The following is an 8,204-nucleotide window of genomic DNA, read 5'->3' as shown; positions in this document are numbered from 1 at the left end:
TCTTTGACTTCAACATTACTTGATTGGCTATTAGGTATTTTGGGAACTTTGTGGTGCTGAAATGAGGAATTCTTTCTTCCTTTGTCAATAAGGAGCTGCATATCGAGGGGGACAAAACATTCAACAGAGCACCTATGATCTCATAATACATGCTCCTAATTAGACTTTATATTTTGGGTTTCAACACCACTTGCTCATAGTTTGACCTTTCACGTTTTAAAGAAAACAGTTGGAATCCCCTCAGCCTCCCCCCCCCCCCCCCCCACCCCCACCCCTGCCAGATGACCAGTTGCTAGTGACAGACGCCACAGGTAACATCTGTGATGCAAGCTAATTTAAATTGAACATCATGAGGTTTGAAGGTATGGCTGCAACCACAGTTTGTGGTAAGATTGGAAGGATGTTTTGCAAAACAGTTGTGAATAAAACTTACATTTTCATTGAATGTAGGAACAAGGACAGACCATTGACTCCCTTGAGCCTGTTGCACAGTTCAGTTAGAACATGGCCAATCAGTACCTCAACTACATTCATCACCTTTGTATATTAATCCTTCATGCACATTATGCAACAACAAACCTCCGTTTTGAAAGCTCTAGCATTCAACAGCCTTTTAAGGAGAGAGTTCCAGTTTTCTACTAAGCTTCAGATGGAAATATGCTTCCTGATTGGACTCCTAAATGGGTCTAATTTTAATATTGTGTCCCTTGTTTTGGATTTAACCACAAGTTAAATCGGTTTTAATTTATCGAATGTTTTAATAATTTCAAACAGGCCAAATGAATGTCTCCCCAGCTTTGTAAACTTGAGTGAATATATGCCAGGTTTTCCCATCATTTAGTGCTCATGTCATTATGGAGAATCTGCACTGTCGCTATTCAAATCCTTTTTACTGTATGACCAGAATTCAATTCATTCCTTCAGAAAGGGTCTGACCAAGGTTCTGTGTAATTGAGGCATCACTTCCTCCTTCTTGTAATGAGAAAGCAGCCCTATGGTCTGGTGGGACTATGGCAACTTTACTTTTATTCCACTCCCCTTGAGTTAAAATCCCATCATCCCTTTTGATCACCTGAGACCTAGCATTGTGATTTGTGAAATTGGAGCCATAAAGCTTGCAGCTTCTGTGCCATTTTATTCAATTCCAGGGTCCAGTCTTAAATTCTCCAGCTTTTCCACACAACTAAGGACCATCCTCCCTGGTCCCATTCTTGTAAATCTCGTCGGCATCCACTCCAATGTCGCACAATGCACACATCATAATCTAAAGTAATTAAATGTAAAGTATTCATATTGAAGGCTATGCCCCACTTGTATTAGCTCTGACTCTGTTAAGTATAATGAGATTGAATTTACCTTTTTACGTTTTACTTTTTAATTTGAAAGATGAATTCTACTTTAGTACTTTCTTTTTATTCTTTTGTACGTCAAAATGGCACCAGACTGTGGCGACAGAACATTTTTCACTGTATCTCCCTGGATATGGGGCAATTTTAAAAAAAACCAACCTCTCAAATTTACCTTTCGGATCTTGACTCCTTCTGTGTGATCAGTCCTGAGCTTTCACTCCCTTCGTCTTGCTGTTGTCCTTACAAACTTGCATATGTAAAAGTATTGCAGCTACGCAGACTTGTGCACAGTAGGCTATGTTTTTATAGGGATTTACAGTTTCTTAGAGAAAACAGGCTTTGAGAGTGAGTCTGGCACTCTTCATCTGTTGGTGTTCAGCTGTCCAGCTTCTCACATTACCATAGCATTGCTAGACCTTGAACTCCAGTTGGCCTAAGTAAATACGTTTGCTGATGTTCTTGTTTCATGATCTTTTAAGAAATGATGAAGCCAGGTTTAAATTTTGTGTTTTTTTTGGCAAGGTATTTTTATTATTTTCTCTTCTCCAATTACTCACTCTCCCATTCAAGTCTATCTTGGGCACATAGACAGATCCAGCAGACTGCTGCTCAGCTTCTGCTGGGTGTGCTATATGACCAGCTTCTTACAGAATGCTTCAGAGTTCAGTTTAGGATTCCAGCTTCATCTTAATTGCCTCTGGCCATCAGTTTTAATGACTGTGATCAGTAACACACAGGATAGGATACCACAAATATAAAGCCAGTTCCTAGCACTCCACAACAAAATACGTGAAAGCACCAATTTACTGCCTCGGTTAATACCCAATTTGGTATCTATTTATGACATCAGTAGTACTAACAAGGATATAATAGGAAATGAAATAGGATAGTTACAAACTCAGCATTTGACTCCTTTTCAGTATTAAAAATGAGCTATCAGTGAAGGTTAATGTATGACAAACAATGTTGATAATATCGTTTGAAATTTCTGGGATTGGATTGCATGACCAATCTAATAGACTATTCCCTTACACTCAAGAAGGATGTAAGAAAGGCTGCTTTACATTATGTCATCATCAAAAATGGTTTCTCGCTATTTATAAACTGTTTTTATTGGACAGCGACCAACATACTGGGGCCAGTAGGTGTTCTGACGAGGAGAGCTTTTGCCAAGGTTTTGATCTGAAAATCGGCTCGGTGAAAGCAGCTACAGCACACGGGGACTAACCCTTTCTTTCAGTCAAATCACAGAGTGCAGGTTTAAAAAGCAAACTTGGCACTTTTAAGTGGGTTAGAAGGACACAGGAGTATTGCTTTAGAGAATCACACCCTACGCAAGGAAAAGTAAGGCTCCAGAAACTTTGGCAAAAAGTGGGGAAAGTGTGAAAGGAGTGGAGGCGATGCGGAAAGACTGAGTTATTGTTATAGAACAAGTGATGAGATTTGACCTGCCGGGTGGGCTGGTAAAATACCAAGAGGCGGTTTTGGGGAAGGCTTTTCACCATCATCCTACCCTAAAAATGGACATGGCAGCCATCGCCCGGAGGCAGCCATTGCCCGGAGGCAGCCATTGAAGTCCATCTCTGTTGGCTGCACCCCCCTCACCCCTCACACTAGGTGGCAAGGTTGCCAGTCATGAGGAGTGCCCTCCCTGTGCTGTCAGAGAAAACTGTCAGAGCAGAAGACTATGGTCCTAGGAGGGACAGTCCTTGTTGTGAGTCTGCAGTGAGGTTTAACGGCGAGAGGCACCACCAATGTCACACATTTCCATCGCATTTGGGCAAGAGAGGTCTCTTGTGGTGCTGTGGTAGTGTCCCTACCTTTGAGCCAGAAGGCCCAGGTTCAAGTCCTGCCTGTTTCAGAGGTATGCAATCATAGCTCTGAACAGGTTGATAAGAAAATAGCTTCAAGGAGCTTTTTCTTAACTATATACACCATATACAGAGTCAGATAAAGAAGGAACATTCCTAGAACCATGCTGGCCCAATCTCAGTTAGGCCCTGGTGAGAGTACTCCCACTTGGAGTACTGCGAGCAAATCTGGGCACCACACCTTAGGAAGGATACACTGGCCTTGGTGAGAGTACAATATAGCTTTACAAGAATGATAGCTGAACTCCAGGGGTCAAGATAGAGGAGAGGTTATACAAATTAGGCCTGTTTTCTCTAGAATTCAGAAGGTTGAGGGATGATCTGATTGACGTCTTCATAATATTAACATGAAAAGACTGGATAGATAAACTATTTCCACTGGTTGGGGACCCTAGAACCTGGGGTATTGTCTGAGAATTAGAGCCACGCCATCCAGGAGAGATGTCAGGAAGCGCTTCAAAACACAAAGGGTGATAGATATTTGGAAGTTTCTTCCACAAATGGCAGCAGATGCTGAATCAGTTGTTAATTTTAAATCTGAGATAGATAAGTTTTTGTTAATCAAAAATAGTACAAGATAAGGCGGCACGGTGGCTCAGTGGTTAGCACTGCTGCCTCATAGCACCCAGGACCCGGGTTTGATTCCACCCTCATGACTCCACCCTCAGGCAACTGTTTGTGTGGAATTTGCACATTCTCCCTGTGTCTGCATGGGTTTCCTCTGGGTGAGAGAGATAGTAGGAATTGCAGATGCTGGAGAATCCGAGACAACAAGGTGCAGGGCTGGATGAACACAGCAGGCCAAGCAGCATCATAGGAGCAGAGAGGCTGACGTTTCGGGCCTAGACCCTTCTCCAGTTTCCTCCCACAGTCCAAAGAGGTGCAAGTTAAGTGGATTTGCCATGCCTTATTGCCCTTTGTGTTCAGGAATGGTGGGTTAACCATGAGAGATGCAAGGTTACAGAGATAGGGTAGGGGTGCGATGCTGTTTCGAGAAATGGGTATGGACTTGTTGGGCCGAATGACCTGCTTCCACACTGTAGAGATTCTATGATGGGCCAAAGGATATGGAGTTAGGCCATAGATCAGCCATAATCTCATTGAATGGCAGAACAGGCTCAAAGGGCCAAATGGTCTACTCCTGTTCAATGTTCCTCATTCCAGGTCAGTCAGGACGTCGGCAGGTGTCACTGAGGGTGTGCGCTATTTATGTATGTAAAGGGGTGGGTAGTGCGTGATAATTGTCCTTTTAATTAGTAACATGGCAGTGGTAAAGGTAAAGCGCCCAGAAATGTGTAACAGCATCTCTGACCAAAAGAAGAAAACAAATTAACATAATGGGGCTTACCCATTAGCTGTTAGCCTGGCCTCGATAGACAAAAATGTATCATTCTTCTGTGGACGTGACACCAAATGGAGCTGCACCCTCCCCACTCCACCCCTCCTTGTAGTCTCAGCAGTGACAATCTCTCTTGGCCAGGTGACTGAGGCTGTAGGTGGCCCTTTGATTTGAGCAACAGTGTGGAGAGTCAGTGTGCTGTTGTTAGTCGGATGATGGGTCCATTTGCAGCCATTGAAGAGGCTGCCACTGGCAGGATTGGCACTCGTGTCCATTTGCCCGAACACATGGGTTTGGCTCCCACATATGGTTATGACCTCAGGACTCTTTCCCCCTCCTAAGAAAACTCTGGATACCATCTAAGTGTTTTAGACACTCCTTGTCTCAGTTTTATTCAGTCAGCTGTGGATTAAAGTGATTGTTGCAAAATATTTCCAAGCTAGTGAAGAGAGCTGTTCACATACCTTTAATATTTAATGTAGTTCTGCTGGTAATAAAAGCTTTTGATATCATGATTGCAATGATTATTTAAGCAACATACAGCAGAATTTTCAGAATACACTTCTTTGTCTTCTTTTTAAACATGAGCTTGAAGTAAATCATTTCTTTTCCATTCTATCTCTCCACAGGGGTTTGAATAATGATTTTGTTTTTCTTGTTACCAGGTGTTCAATGCCTTTTCCATTGAGCAGGTCAGAAGGCAGTTCAAGGTAGACATGACTTCCTTCACAAAAGAATCAACTGTTTCTCTCATTTGTCTAATTTTCTTTTGCATTCTAGATTCTGCTGAAGCTGCTTGCTAACTCCACCTTTAGATATTTTCACAAGTAATCAGTTGCTGCAAATAGCACCATGTAATATGAGATCATGCTGAATCAGGGCTTTCTTTAAATGAACAGATCAGGCCTCAATGATGTCATCAGGACCTGAGTGTGATTTTTAACTGAGGACTCAATGGTGGAGCCCACCAGGGGATGGCCAGTCAGGTCTTGGAAGCCAGAATTGATTCAATTATGTCTTTCCTTTGTGGGGTCAGAGTTTCTCCTTCGAGCCCCTGCAGGATTGTTCAGTCCTCCCCCGCTGAGGCCTCCCCACAATCACCAAACCTGGCACATTCCCTGGATCCTGAAAGTGGCCCCTTCCATAGGTTTGACGGGCAATTTTCCCTCAGTTCCCAACCTGGGTGGGAAGTCAACAATCGAGACTGAGTGGAGGCTGAGGCAGATGAAGCAATCCAGGCCTCATTTCTACAAGGGGCTGGCTGAGTTTCATCTTCACATTGCTATTCGCTATACAAGCCTCACTTGGAGTTAAATGGGACTTCTGTTTGTACATCGACCCAGCATGAAACTGCCGATAATTCACTCGGAGATTGCAAGAACTGCAGATGCTGGAGTCAGAGACAACACAGTGTGGACCTGGAGGAACACAGCAGGCCAGGCAGCATCAGAGGAGCAGGAAAGTCATTGTTTCAGGTTGGGACCCTTCTTCAAAACCCGAAATGTTGACTTTCCTACTCATCTGATGCTGCCTGACCTGCTGTGTTCCTCCAGCTCCACACTGTGTTATCTATTGAAACTGCCTATGATGCCCTGTGTCCTTATGTTAATAGAGTAACTTTGTTCCCAGGTCTCTTAACATAAAAATATAGAAAAACAAAATTTGGAGTAAGAGTAGGCCACTCGGCCCTTCATGCCTGATCCATCATTTGGTATAATCACGGCTGATTCTCACTAGTTCAGACCCATGTTCCTGCTATCCCCCCTATTCCTTAACACTTTTAGTCTTCAAAGCTCTCTGCCAATTCACACTCTCTCTATTTCTTCCACTGGGGGCCCACTTTTGCATCAAGGCTCATAGACTAACACTATCGCTGTTGCTTGAAGCACCTTCTCTCACCTGCTGTTACCCCTCAACTCTAAGACAACTAACTCCACATGCCATTTGTGTGGCTTCCTTATTCCTACAGTACATTGCAGCACCGTTTCCCCCACCTGTACCAGCACTAACACCTGCCACCCACTCTCATCTCACTCATCACCCCCAAACTCCCTCAACCCTGTTTGTTCTCAGTACAGGAAAAGACAGTCCCTATCAGAGCAGGGAGAGCTCCCATGCAGTGTGGGCTATGCCCAACATCTGTATTCTCACTCTGTAAGGAGAGAGAATCCTAGCCCTTGCAGGAAAAGACCTGGAATGCTGCTGAAGGGATGTTGAATCTCCCACCTGAAGCTCTGAGGATGAGAGTACAGTGTCAGCAAGTCTGCCTCCTGCATCCCTTCACCAGCTCGGGTTCCGGCAGCTAATGGGGGTAAGCATTAGGTTCAGAGAGTGTGGGATCACAGGCTGGTGGGTACCTCTGTGCAGCTGGCAGAGGGAGGAACGCTCCAGGCCACTGGAACTTGGATGTGTGCCTGAGACTAGGCTCCTGCCCAGCCCCAGGCAGGGGAGGGCCCTGTAGTGTGGGTAATCAGGGACTTTGTCCACATACACAGGGAGGACCAGGAACAGCAGGTAGGGATGTGGGACATAATGGTCCCCATTGCCCAGAGGTTGCAGCAATGCAGTGAGTAATGTGATCATCTGGTTTTTTAAATTCATTAACAGGATGTGGGCATCACTGACTAGGCCAATATTTATTGCCAGAGGGCAATGAAGAGTCAATTACATTGCTGTGGCTCTGGAGTCACATGTAGTTCAGGTAAGGATGGCAGTTTCCTTCCCTAAAGGTCATTAATGAATTAGATGGGTTTTTCCCAACAATTGACAATGGCTTCATGGTCATCATTAGACTTTTAATTCCAGGTTTTTACTGAATTCAAATCTCACCACCTGTAATGGTGGGATTCAAATCTAGGTCCCCAAAATCTCGGGTCTTTAGATTAATGGTCTAGCTTGAATACCACTAGGCTATTGCCTCCCCATGGACAGGTTGGCAGTGCCATGGAGAGCCAGGCTCAGCACCCTCAGGGGCTGCTGTAAAGGGGCCTATACCCATTGGCCCAGAGATAGGACTGAAGGCACTGTGATGGGGGGGTGGTTGGGGAACCTGGTGTCCACTCCAGGTGCCCCTGCCTCACAAGGACACAGGGCGGTGCCAGGAGGCAAGCACAGAGAACGCTGGAGAAACTCAGCACGTTTGTTAGCATCTGTGGAGAGAGAAGCAGAGTTAACGTTCCGAGTCTGGTATGCCTGTCCTTCAGAACTCCTCCATCTCAACTGATGAAGACTGAAGTAGTTTTCTTGTGATGTTACTCTGAATTTTTTTTTCAATTCATCCTCCCACCATGTAGAATTGTCTGCCACATTTCAGAATCTCCCCGTTTAAGAAAGAAAGCTGATGGTGACTGTCCCCACTGCTCCTTTCACTTGCTTACAACCACCACAGATTTCCAATTCTGTGTTTGCCTCTTTATGCTCATTACTTGCTACAACTCCTATCTCCCAACCTTTAACTCTTCTTCTCAAACATGTCAGCTCTTCACACCAATCGATGTTTACTACTTACTAATGAGCTGTTTTCTACTCACCCAGCAGCCCATTGCAGCACTGATAATGGTTAAATGCTCCCCAGTATTCCTCCCCCATCAAATTCCTCGCATTGCTCTCTGTCAGTGAAGGAAGTGTCCCTCCTAAAACATAACA

The 8,204-nt window shown here is 44.5% G+C and overlaps 1 long non-coding RNA gene across 1 annotated transcript in view; it reads right to left on the bottom strand.

Moving 5' to 3' along the window:
- Window positions 1-1,658, bottom strand: part of LOC125486825 — a 55,694-nt gene extending 54,036 nt beyond the window's left edge. The window contains exon 1 of the long non-coding RNA XR_007265453.1: window positions 1,522-1,658. This is a non-coding gene — a long non-coding RNA (uncharacterized LOC125486825). The remainder of the gene's footprint in view (window positions 1-1,521) is intronic.
- Window positions 1,659-8,204: the final 6,546 nt, after the last annotated feature.

The sequence above is a fragment of the Rhincodon typus genome, chromosome 33, assembly GCF_021869965.1.
Source record: "Rhincodon typus isolate 14 chromosome 33, sRhiTyp1.1, whole genome shotgun sequence".
In the NCBI taxonomy this organism is placed as follows: domain Eukaryota; kingdom Metazoa; phylum Chordata; class Chondrichthyes; order Orectolobiformes; family Rhincodontidae; genus Rhincodon; species Rhincodon typus.
Note: the sequence above shows the minus strand (reverse complement) of the source record. Positions and strands in the feature narration are given on the sequence as shown.